Consider the following 11,522-nt stretch of genomic DNA (forward strand, 5'->3'; position numbering starts at 1 on the left):
TTAGCAAATTAACACTGGTGTGATAGATGAGCAGATGATGATGTGCAAGTAGAAATACTGGTGTGCAAAAGAGCAGAAAGTAAATAAAAACAAAATGGGGATGAAGGAAGGTAGATTGGGTGGGCTATTTACAGATGGGCTATGTACAGCTGCAGTGAACGGTTAGCTGCTCAGATAGCTGATGTTTAAAGTTAGTGAGGGAAATATAAGTCTCCATCCAGCTTCGGTGATTTTTGCAATTCGTTCCAGTCATTGGCAGCAGAAACCTGGCAGGAAAGGCGGCCAAAGGAGGTGTTGGTTTTGGGGATGACCAGTGAGATATACCTGCTGGAGCGCGTGCTACGGGTGGGTGTTGTTATCGTGACCAGTAAGCTGAGATAAGGCGGAGCTTGACCTAGCATAGACTTATAGATGACCTGGAGCCAGTGGGTCTGGCGTGACGAATATGTAACGAGGGCCAGCCGACTAGAGCATACAGGTCGCAGTGGCCATATCAATACAATTAACTCTTTCTTTACACTGTTCTAATGAAAGTACATTTCCATAATAACAGCTATCTTCCGTAAACGTCGAACAAGGATTGAACCCATGTGCTTCAGTTTACAAAAACAGATGACTTAGCACATCTATTTCCTTCTTAGAATGTCAACATTCTGGAAAGTGGGAGTTGTGCAAAAGCTAATTTAACAACTAAATATACTCAGCAGAGAAGTTGGGGATGAACTTTGGACCGCATACATGTTAAGTATTGGCTCTACCGTAGAGACACATCCCCTTTCTCTAGTAGTTGTGATGCCATATTGAAAAACTTGCTTTTTCTACAGTGCTCCAATGAGAGTACATTTCAATGGTATAAGATGTCTTTCATGAAGGCACGTTTGGGATTTGAACCCATGATCTTCTTTTTACGAGATCGACGCCTTACCACTTGGCCACCATGCCTATCTATACAACAATGTATATCAACATTCTGGAAAGTAGTAGTTGTGTAAATGTGAATTTGGCACACAAATAAACTCAGTGGAGAATCTTGGGATTGAACAGAGGACCTCAAACATATACAGCATGCACTCCCCCTCTGAGCTTCCATCGCATTTCATTTACTGAGAAAATGGAATATTAATTCAATATACTTTTTATATACACCACTCCATTGAAACTACAATGAAATGATAGCAGCAATTCTTAACTACTTTGGGCTCAAGGGGCAGTATTGAGTAGCCAGATAAAAAGGCCTCGTACTCAATTCTTGCTCGTACAGTATGCATATTATTATTACTATTGGATAGAAAACACTCTCTAGTTTCTAAAACCGTTTGAATTATTTCTCTGAGTGAAACAGAACTCGACTTAGAGCAATTTTCCTATGTGAATGTCAGACTGCAGAATTTTGCTGGCTGTTCTGAGACCTGTGTATTAATTTGCCTGTCCTCTATTGGTTGAGATGCACTGCATACGCCTTCCACTGGGTGTCAGCGAATAGGGAGAGTTGAAATGGAGTTTCTACGTAGGTTATAAATTGCTTGGAACCGAAGTGTCCCATCTGTCCACTCTTCGCTCTGACGCAGGAAGGGTCTTGGCATGTCTTTTTAGAAGCTCCCGTATTAGCTCCTAGATATATCCGGCTCTGTTTTTATTCAATATAGGTGTTGAAGACATCGTAATGTTGTTATTTTAAACCGAATTATATCAGTTTATGTCAGTATATTGCGATTTTCGGGTATTTATTTTCGTGACGTTTTAGGAAGTTGGGTATCTCTGGCCCACATGGCTATTGTTTATTGCTAATTGCAACGTTGAAGACGACGTTCTCCAACCTAGCAACGATTCTTTTGGACAAAGGAAACATTTCCCAAGATTCTGATGGGAGTTCATCTAAAAGTAAGAACTATTTATGCTGATAATTCATTGTTCTGTTGAAAAATGTAAAATGCATAAGACGCCATTTCCTGCAGTGTAGCCTTGCGTTATCGCAGCCTGTATTGCGCAGTAAGGTTAATTTTAAAAATGTCATTCAGCGATTGCATTAAGAACTAATTTGTCTTTCAATTGCTGTCCAACCTGTATTTTTTTAGTCAAGTTTATGAATAGTATTCGATAAGAAAAGGTGCCTTTACAAGATGGCGCCGGACAGATTGCTTGACGTTATGGACACTATTCTCATTGTATAAGCACGATTTGTGCCGCTAAATATGCACATTTTCGAACAAACTCTATATGCATTGTGTAATATGATGTTACAGGACTGTCATCTGAAGAATTCTGAGAAGGTTAGTGGAAAAATTAATATATTTTGGTGGTTTATTCGTTATAGCTATTTTTGCCTTGAATAAATGCTGTTGTTATGTTTGCTGTTGTGCTAAGCTAATATAACGCTATATTGTGTTTTCGCTGTAAAACACTTGATACATCGGAAATATTGTCTGGAATCACAAGATGCCTGTCTTTCAATTGCTGTACACTATGTATTTTTCAGAAATGTTTTATGATGAGTATTTAGTTATTTGGCGTTGGTGTCTGTAATTTTTCTGTCTGCTTTCGGTGCAATTTCTGACTGTAGCTGCAATGTAAACTATGATTTATACCTGAAATATGCACATTTTTCTAACAAAACATATGCTATACAATAAATATGTTATCAGACTGTCATCTGATGAAGTTGTTTCTTGGTTAGTGGCTATTTATATCTTTATTTGGTCGAATTTGTGATAGCTACTGATGTAGTAAAAAACTGATGGAGTAAAAATAGTGGTGTCTTTTGCTAACGTGGTTAGCTAATAGATTTACATATTGTGTCTTCCCTGTAAAACATTTTAAAATCGGACATGTTGGCTTAAATCACAAGATGTGTACCTTTCATCTGGTGTCTTGGACTTGTTAATGTGTGAAAGTTAAATATTTAAAATATATATATTTTGAATTTCGCGCCCTGCACTTGAAGTGGCTGTTGTCATAAATGTACCGACGTCGGGCTTGCACGCCAAACAGGTTAAAACAGTTACGGACAGGGATCGAACACATGAACTTCAGTTTTTGAAAATTATGCCATAAAAGTTGGCAACCATGCCACTTCTGTTCTATAAATGTGCGAACAGGGATTGGACGCATGTTCTTCAGATTACAAGCCCAAATGATTTAGCACATCTCTGTTTCCTGCTAAGAATTTCAACATTCTGGAAAGTAGGTTTTGGGTCAATGCAAAAATGTAAATTGGAGAAACTGGGGATTGAACCCAGGACCTCATACATGCAACGCATGCACTCTACCACTGAGCTACATCCCCTTTCTGGGGAATATGAAAATGTTTCTGTTTTTGTATTATTTAACCTTTATTTTACCAGGAAAGCTTGTGGAGAACAAGTTCTCATTTACAACTGCGACCTGGCTAAGATAAAGCAAAGCAGTGCAACACAAACAACAACACAGAGTTACACATTTAGAATAAACAAACGTACAGTCAATTACATAATAGTAGAAAAAAAAGAATGTCTATGCATAGTGTTTGCAAATGTCGTGAGGAGGTAAGGCAATAAATAGGCCATAGTAGCGAATGAATTACAATTTAGCAAAGGGAGGGAATAATAAGTATCCTTCCAGCTTCAGCAATTTTTGCAATTCGTTCCAGTCATTGGCAGCAGAGAACTGGAAGGAAAGGCGGCCAAAGGGGGTGTTGGTTTTGGGGATGACCAGTGAGATATACCTGCTGGAGCGCGTGCTACGGGTGGGTGTTGTTATCGTGACCAGTAAGCTGAGATAAGGCGGAGCTTGACCTAGCATAGACTTATAGATGACCTGGAGCCAGTGGGTCTGGCGTGACGAATATGTAACGAGGGCCAGCCGACTAGAGCATACAGGTCGCAGTGGCCATATCAATACAATTAACTCTTTCTAATTAACACTGTTCTAATGAAAGTACATTTCCATAATAACAGCTATCTTCCGTAAACGTCGAACAAGGATTGAACCCATGTGCTTCAGTTTACAAAAACAGATGACTTAGCACATCTATTTCCTTCTTAGAATGTCAACATTCTGGAAAGTGGGAGTTGTGCAAAAGCTAATTTAACAACTAAATAGACTCAGCAGAGAAGTTGGGGATTAACTTTGGACCACATGCATGTTAAGTATTGGCTCTACCGTAGAGACACATCCCCTTTCTCTAGTAGTTGTGATGCCATATTAAAAAACTTGTTTTTTCTACAGTGCTCCAATGAGAGTACATTTCAATGGTATCAGATGTCTTTCATGAAGGCACGGATGGGATTTGAACCCATGATCTTCAGTTTACGAGACCGACGCCTTACCACTTGGCCACCATGCCTATCTATACAGCAATATATATCAAAATTCTGGAAAGTAGTAGTTGTGTAAATGTGTTCTTGGCACACAAATAAACTCAGTGGAGAATCTTGGGATTGAACAGAGGACCTCAAACATATACAGCATGCACTCCCCCTCTGAGCTTCCATCCCATTTCATTTGCTGAGAAAATGGAATATTAATTCAATATACTTTTTATATATACCACTCCATTGAAACTACAATGAAATGATAGCAGGAATTCTTAAAACAGTTACGGACAGGGATCGAACACATGAACTTCAGTTTTTGAAAATTATGCCATAAAAGTTGGCAACCATGCCACTTCTGTTCTATAAATGTGTGAACAGGGATTGAAAGCATGTTCTTCAGATTACAAGAGCAAATGATTTAGCACATCTCGGTTTCCTGCTAAGAATTTCAACATTCTGGAAAGTAGGTTTTGGGTCAATGCAAAAATGTAAATTGGAGAAGCTGGGGATTGAACCCAGGACCTCATACATGCAAAGCATGCGCTCCACCACTGAGCTACATCCCCTTTCTGGGGAAAAAGAAAATGTTTATTTTTTTGTATTATTTCACCTATATTTTACCAGGAAAGCTTGTGGAGAACAAGTTCTCATTTACAACTGCGACCTGGCTAAGATAAAGCAAAGCAGTGCAACACAAACAACAACACAGAGTTACACATTTAGAATAAACAAACGTACAGTCAATTACATAATAGTAGAAAAAAAAGAATGTCTATACATGCAAATGTCGTGAGGAGGTAAGGCAATAAATAGGCCATAGTAGCGAATGAATTACAATTTAGCAAATTAACACTGGTGTGATAGATGAGCAGATGATGATGTGCAAGTAGAAATACTGGTGTGCAAAAGAGCAGAAAGTAAATAAAAACAAAATGGGGATGAGGTAGGTAGATTGGGTGGGCTATTTACAGATGGGCTATGTACAGCTGCAGTGATCGGTTAGCTGCTCAGATAGCTGATGTTTAAAGTTAGTGAGGGAAATATAAGTCTCCATCCAGCTTCAGCGATTTTTGCAATTCGTTCCAGTCATTGGCAGCAGAGAACTGGAAGGAAAGGTGGCCAAAGGAGGTGTTGGTTTTGGGGATGACCAGTGAGATATACCTGCTGGAGCGCGTGCTACGGGTGGGTGTTGTTATCGTGACCAGTAAGCTGAGATAAGGCGGAGCTTGACCTAGCATAGACTTATAGATGACCTGGAGCCAGTGGGTCTGGCGTGACGAATATGTAACGAGGGCCAGCCGACTAGAGCATACAGGTCGCAGTGGCCATATCAATACAATTAACTCTTTCTAATTAACACTGTTCTAATGAAAGTACATTTCCATAATAACAGCTATCTTCCGTAAACGTCGAACAAGGATTGAACCCATGTGCTTCAGTTTACAAAAACAGATGACTTAGCACATCTATTTCCTTCTTAGAATGTCAACATTCTGGAAAGTGGGAGTTGTGCAAAAGCTAATTTAACAACTAAATAGATTCAGCAGAGAAGTTGGGGATTAACTTTGGACCACATGCACGTTAAGTATTGTCTCTACCGTAGAGACACATCCCCTTTCTCTCGTAGTTGTGATGCCATATTGAAAAATGTGCTTTTTCTACATTGTTCCAATGAGAGTACATTTCAATGGTATCAGATGTCTTTCATGAAGGCACGGATGGGATTTGAACCCATGATCTTCGGTTTACGAGACCGACGCCTTACCACTTGGCCACCATGCCTATCTATACAACAAGGTATATCAACATTCTGGAAAGTAGTAGTTGTGTAAATGTGTTTTTGGCACACAAATAAACTCAGTGGAGAATCTTGGGATTGAACAGAGGACCTCAAACACATACAGCATGCACTCCCCCTCTGAGCTTCCATCCCATTTAATTTACAGAGAAAATGGAATATTAATTCAATATACTTTTTATCTACACCACTCCATTGAAACTACAATGAAATGATAGCAGCAATTCTTAAAACAGTTACGGACAGGGATCGAACACATGAACTTCAGTTTTTGAAAATTATGCCATAAAAGTTGGCAACCATGCCACTTCTGTTCTATAAATGTGCGAACAGGGATTGAACACATGTTCTTCAGATTACAAGAGCAAATGATTTAGCACATCTCTGTTTCCTGCTAAGAATTTCAACATTCTGGAAAGTAGGTTTTGGGTCAATGCAAAAATGTAAATTGGAGAAGCTGGGGATTGAACCCAGGACCTCATACATGCAAAGCATGCGCTCTACCACTGAGCTACATCTCCTTTCTGGGGAATATGAAAATGTTTCTTTTTTTGTGATATTTCACCTTTATTTTACCAGGAAAGCTTATGGAGAACAAGTTCTCATTTACAACTGCGACCTGGCTAAGATAAAGCAAAGCAGTGCAACACAAACAACAACACAGAGTTACACATTTAGAATAAACAAACGTACAGTCAATTACATAATAGTAGAAAAAAAAGAATGTCTATACATAGTGTTTGCAAATGTCGTGAGGAGGTAAGGCAATAAATAGGCCATAGTAGCGAATGAATTACAATTTAGCAAATGAACACTGGTGTGATAGATGAGCAGATGATGATGTGCAAGTAGAAATACTGGTGTGCAAAAGAGCAGAAAGTAAAAAAAACAAAATGGGGATGAGGTAGGTAGATTGGGTGGGCTATTTACAGATGGGCTATGTACAGCTGCAGTGATCGGTTAGCTGCTCAGATAGCTGATGTTTAAAGTTAGTGAGGGAAATATAAGTCTCCATCCAGCTTCAGCGATTTTTGCAATTCGTTCCAGTCATTGGCAGCAGAGAACTGGAAGGAAGGCGGCCAAAGGAGGTGTTGGTTTTGGGGATGACCAGTGAGATATACCTGCTGGAGCACCTGCTACGGGTGGGTGTTGTTATAGTGACCAGTAAGCTGAGATAAGGCGGAGCTTGACCTAGCATAGACTTATAGATGACCTTGAGCCAGTGGGTCTGGCGTGATGAATATGTAACGAGGGCCAGCCGACTAGAGCATACAGGTCGCAGTGGCCATATCAATACAATTAACTCTTTCTTTACACTGTTCTAATGAAAGTACATTTCCATAATAACAGCTATCTTCCGTAAACGTCGAACAAGGATTGAACCCATGTGCTTCAGTTTACAAAAACAGATGACTTAGCACATCTATTTCCTTCTTAGAATGTCAACATTCTGGAAAGTGGGAGTTGTGCAAAAGCTAATTTAACAACTAAATAGACTGAGCAGAGAAGTTGGGGATTAACTTTGGACCGCATACATGTTAAGTATTGGCTCTACCGTAGAGAAACATCTTCTTTCTCTAGTATTTGTGATGCCATATTGAAAAACATGCTTTTTCTACATTGCTCCAATGAGAGTACATTTCAATGGTATCAGATGTCTTGCATAAAGGCACGGATGGGATTTGAACCCATATTCTTCGGTTTACGAGACCGACGCCTTACCACTTGGCCACCATGCCTATCTATTCAACAATGTATATCAACATTCTGGAAAGTAGTAGTTGTGTAAAGTGGAGAATCTTGGGATTGAACAGAGAACCTCAAACATATACAGCATGCACTCCCCCTCAGAGCTTCCATCCCATTTCATTTGCTGAGAAAATGGAATATTAATTCAATATACTTTTTAAATACAACACTCCATTGAAACTACAATGAAATGATAGCAGCAATTCTTAAAACAGTTACGGACAGGGATGAAACACATGAACTTCAGTTTTTGAAAATTATGCCATAAAAGTTGGCAACCATGCCACTTCTGTTCTATAAATGTGCGAACAGGGATTGAAAGCATGTTCTTCAGATTACAAGAGCAAATGATTTAGCACATCTCGGTTTCCTGCTAAGAATTTCAACATTCTGGAAAGTAGGTTTTGGTTCAATGCAAAAATGTAAATTGGAGAACCTGGGGATTGAACCCAGGACCTCATACATGCAAAGCATGCGCTCTACCACTGAGCTACATGCCCTTTCTGGGGAACATGAAAATGTTTCTTTTTTTGTATTATTTCACCTTTATTTTACCAGGAAAGCTTGTGGAGAACAAGTTCTCATTTACAACTGCGACCTGGCTAAGATAAAGCAAAGCAGTGCAACACAAACAACAACACAGAGTTACACATTTAGAATAAACAAACGTACAGTCAACTACATAATAGTAGAAAAAAAAGAATGCCTATACATAGTGTTTGCAAATGTCGTGAGGAGGTAAGGCAATAAATAGGCCATAGTAGCGAATGAATTACAATTTAGCAAATGAACACTGGTGTGATAGATGAGCAGATGATGATGTGCAAGTAGAAATACTGGTGTGCAAAAGAGCAGAAAGTAAAAAAAACAAAATGGGGATGAGGTAGGTAGATTGGGTGGGCTATTTACAGATGGGCTATGTACAGCTGCAGTGATCGGTTAGCTGCTCAGATAGCTGATGTTTAAAGTTAGTGAGGGAAATATAAGTCTTCATCCAGCTTCAGCGATTTTCGCAATTCGTTCCAGTCATTGGCAGCAGAGAACTGGAAGGAAGGCGGCCAAAGGAGGTGTTGGTTTTGGGGATGACCAGTGAGATATACCTGCTGGAGCGCCTGCTACGGGTGGGTGTTGTTATAGTGACCAGTAAGCTGAGATAAGGCGGAGCTTGACCTAGCATAGACTTATAGATGACCTGGAGCCAGTGGGTCTGGCGTGACGAATATGTAACGAGGGCCAGCCGACTAGAGCATACAGGTCGCAGTGGCCATATCAATACAATTAACTCTTTCTAATTAACACTGTTCTAATGAAAGTACATTTCCATAATAACAGCTATCTTCCGTAAACGTCGAACAAGGATTGAACCCATGTACTTCAGTTTACAAAAACAGATGACTTAGCACATCTATTTCCTTCTTAGAATGTCAACATTCTGGAAAGTGGGAGTTGTGCAAAAGCTAATTTAACAACTAAATAAACTCAGCAGAGAAGTTGGGGATTAACTTTGGACCGCATACATGTTAAGTATTGGCTCTAACGTAGAGACACATCCTCTTTCTCTAGTAGTTGTGATGCCATATTGAAAAACGTGCTTTTTCTACATTGCTCCAATGAGAGTACATTTCAATGGTATCAGATGTCTTGCACAAAGGCACGGATGGGATTTGAACCCATGATCTTCGGTTTACGAGACCGACGCCTTACCACTTGGCCACCATGCCTATCTATTCAACAATGTATATCAACATTCTGGAAAGTAGTAGTTGTGTAAAGTGGAGAATCTTGGGATTGAACAGAGAACCTCAAACATATACAGCATGCACTCCCCCTCAGAGCTTCCATCCCATTTCATTTGCTGAGAAAATGGAATATTAATTCAATATACTTTTTATATATACCACTCCATTGAAACTACAATGACATGATAGCAGGAATTCTTAAAACAGTTACGGACAGGGATCGAACACAGGAACTTCAGTTTTTGAAAATTATGCCATAAAAGTTGGCAACCATGCCACTTCTGTTCTATAAATGTGCGAACAGGGATTGAAAGCATGTTCTTCAGATTACAAGAGCAAATGATTTAGCACATCTCGGTTTCCTGCTAAGAATTTCAACATTCTGGAAAGTAGGTTTTGGGTCAATGCAAAATGTAAATTGGAGAAGCTGGGGATTGAACCCAGGACCTCATACATGCAAAGCATGCGCCCTACCATTGAGCTACATCCCCTTTCTGGGAAATAAGAAAATGTTTCTTTTTTTGTATTATTTCACCTTTATTTTACCAGGAAAGCTTGTGGAGAACAAGTTCTCATTTACAACTGCGACCTGGCTAAGATAAAGCAAAGCAGTGCAACACAAACAACAACACAGAGTTACACATTTAGAATAAACAAACGTACAGTCAACTACATAATAGTAGAAAAAAAAGAATGTCTATACATAGTGTTTGCAAATGTCGTGAGGAGGTAAGGCAATAAATAGGCCACAGTAGCGAATGAATTACAATTTAGCAAATTAACACTGGTGTGATAGATGAGCAGATGATGATGTGCAAGTAGAAAAACTGGTGTGCAAAAGAGCAGAAAGTAAATAAAAACAAAATGGGGATGAGGTAGGTAGATTGGGTGGGCTATTTACAGATGGGCTATGTACAGCTGCAGTGATCGGTTAGCTGCTCAGAAAGCTGATGTTTAAATTTAGTGAGGGAAATATAAGTCTCCATCCAGCTTCAGCGATTTTAGCAATTCGTTCCAGTCATTGGCAGCAGAGAACTGGAAGGAAAGGCGGCCAAAGGAGGTGTTGGTTTTGGGGATGACCAGTGAGATATACCTGCTGGAGCGCGTGCTACGGGTGGGTGTTGTTATCGTGACCAGTAAGCTGAGATAAGGCGGAGCTTGACCTAGCATAGACTTATAGATGACCTGGAGCCAGTGGGTCTGGCGTGACGAATATGTAACGAGGGCCAGCCGACTAGAGCATACAGGTCGCAGTGGCCATATCAATACAATTAACTCTTTCTAATTAACACTGTTCTAATGAAAGTACATTTCCATAATAACAGCTATCTTCCGTAAACGTCGAACAAGGATTGAACCCATGTACTTCAGTTTACAAAAACAGATGACTTAGCACATCTATTTCCTTCTTAGAATGTCAACATTCTGGAAAGTGGGAGTTGTGCAAAAGCTAATTTAACAACTAAATAGACTCAGCAGAGAAGTTGGGGACTAACTTTGGACCGCATACATGTTAAGTATTGGCTCTACCGTAGAGACAAATCCCCTTTCTCTAGTAGTTGTGATACCATATTGAAAAAGTTGCTTTTTCTACAGTGCTGCAAATACATTTCAATGGTATCAGATGTCCTTCATAAAGGCACGGATGGGATTTGAACCCATGATCTTCGGTTTACGAGACCGACGCCTTACCACTTGGCCACCATGCCTATCTATACAACAATGTATATCAACATTCTGGAAAGTAGTAGTTGTGTAAATGTGTTTTTGGCACACAAATAAACTCATTGGAGAATCTTGGGATTGAACAGAGGACCTCAAACATATACAGCTCAACATGTTTAGATACTACATGATATGTTTAGATACTACATGATATAATTAGATACTACATGATAGAATTAGATACTACATGATAGGTTTAGATACTACATGATAGGTTTA

The 11,522-nt window shown here is 39.5% G+C and overlaps 6 non-coding genes across 6 annotated transcripts; all 6 read right to left on the reverse strand.

Moving 5' to 3' along the window:
* Positions 1 to 4,249: 4,249 nt before the first annotated feature.
* Positions 4,250 to 4,321, reverse strand: trnat-cgu (transfer RNA threonine (anticodon CGU)). Its single transcript has one exon. It is a non-coding gene; the product is annotated as a tRNA-Thr (tRNA).
* A 1,681-nt stretch (positions 4,322 to 6,002) lies between these two features.
* Positions 6,003 to 6,074, reverse strand: trnat-cgu (transfer RNA threonine (anticodon CGU)). The gene has a single exon. It is a non-coding gene; the product is annotated as a tRNA-Thr (tRNA).
* A 465-nt stretch (positions 6,075 to 6,539) lies between these two features.
* Positions 6,540 to 6,611, reverse strand: trnaa-ugc (transfer RNA alanine (anticodon UGC)). The gene has a single exon. It is a non-coding gene; the product is annotated as a tRNA-Ala (tRNA).
* Positions 6,612 to 7,757: 1,146 nt separating this feature from the next.
* Positions 7,758 to 7,829, reverse strand: trnat-cgu (transfer RNA threonine (anticodon CGU)). Its single transcript has one exon. It is a non-coding gene; the product is annotated as a tRNA-Thr (tRNA).
* Positions 7,830 to 9,488: 1,659 nt separating this feature from the next.
* Positions 9,489 to 9,560, reverse strand: trnat-cgu (transfer RNA threonine (anticodon CGU)). The gene has a single exon. It is a non-coding gene; the product is annotated as a tRNA-Thr (tRNA).
* A 1,655-nt stretch (positions 9,561 to 11,215) lies between these two features.
* trnat-cgu (transfer RNA threonine (anticodon CGU)) lies at positions 11,216 to 11,287 on the reverse strand. The gene has a single exon. It is a non-coding gene; the product is annotated as a tRNA-Thr (tRNA).
* Positions 11,288 to 11,522: the final 235 nt, after the last annotated feature.

Source organism: Salvelinus fontinalis, unplaced genomic scaffold (genome assembly GCF_029448725.1).
Source record: "Salvelinus fontinalis isolate EN_2023a unplaced genomic scaffold, ASM2944872v1 scaffold_0458, whole genome shotgun sequence".
Taxonomy (NCBI): Eukaryota; Metazoa; Chordata; class Actinopteri; order Salmoniformes; family Salmonidae; genus Salvelinus; species Salvelinus fontinalis.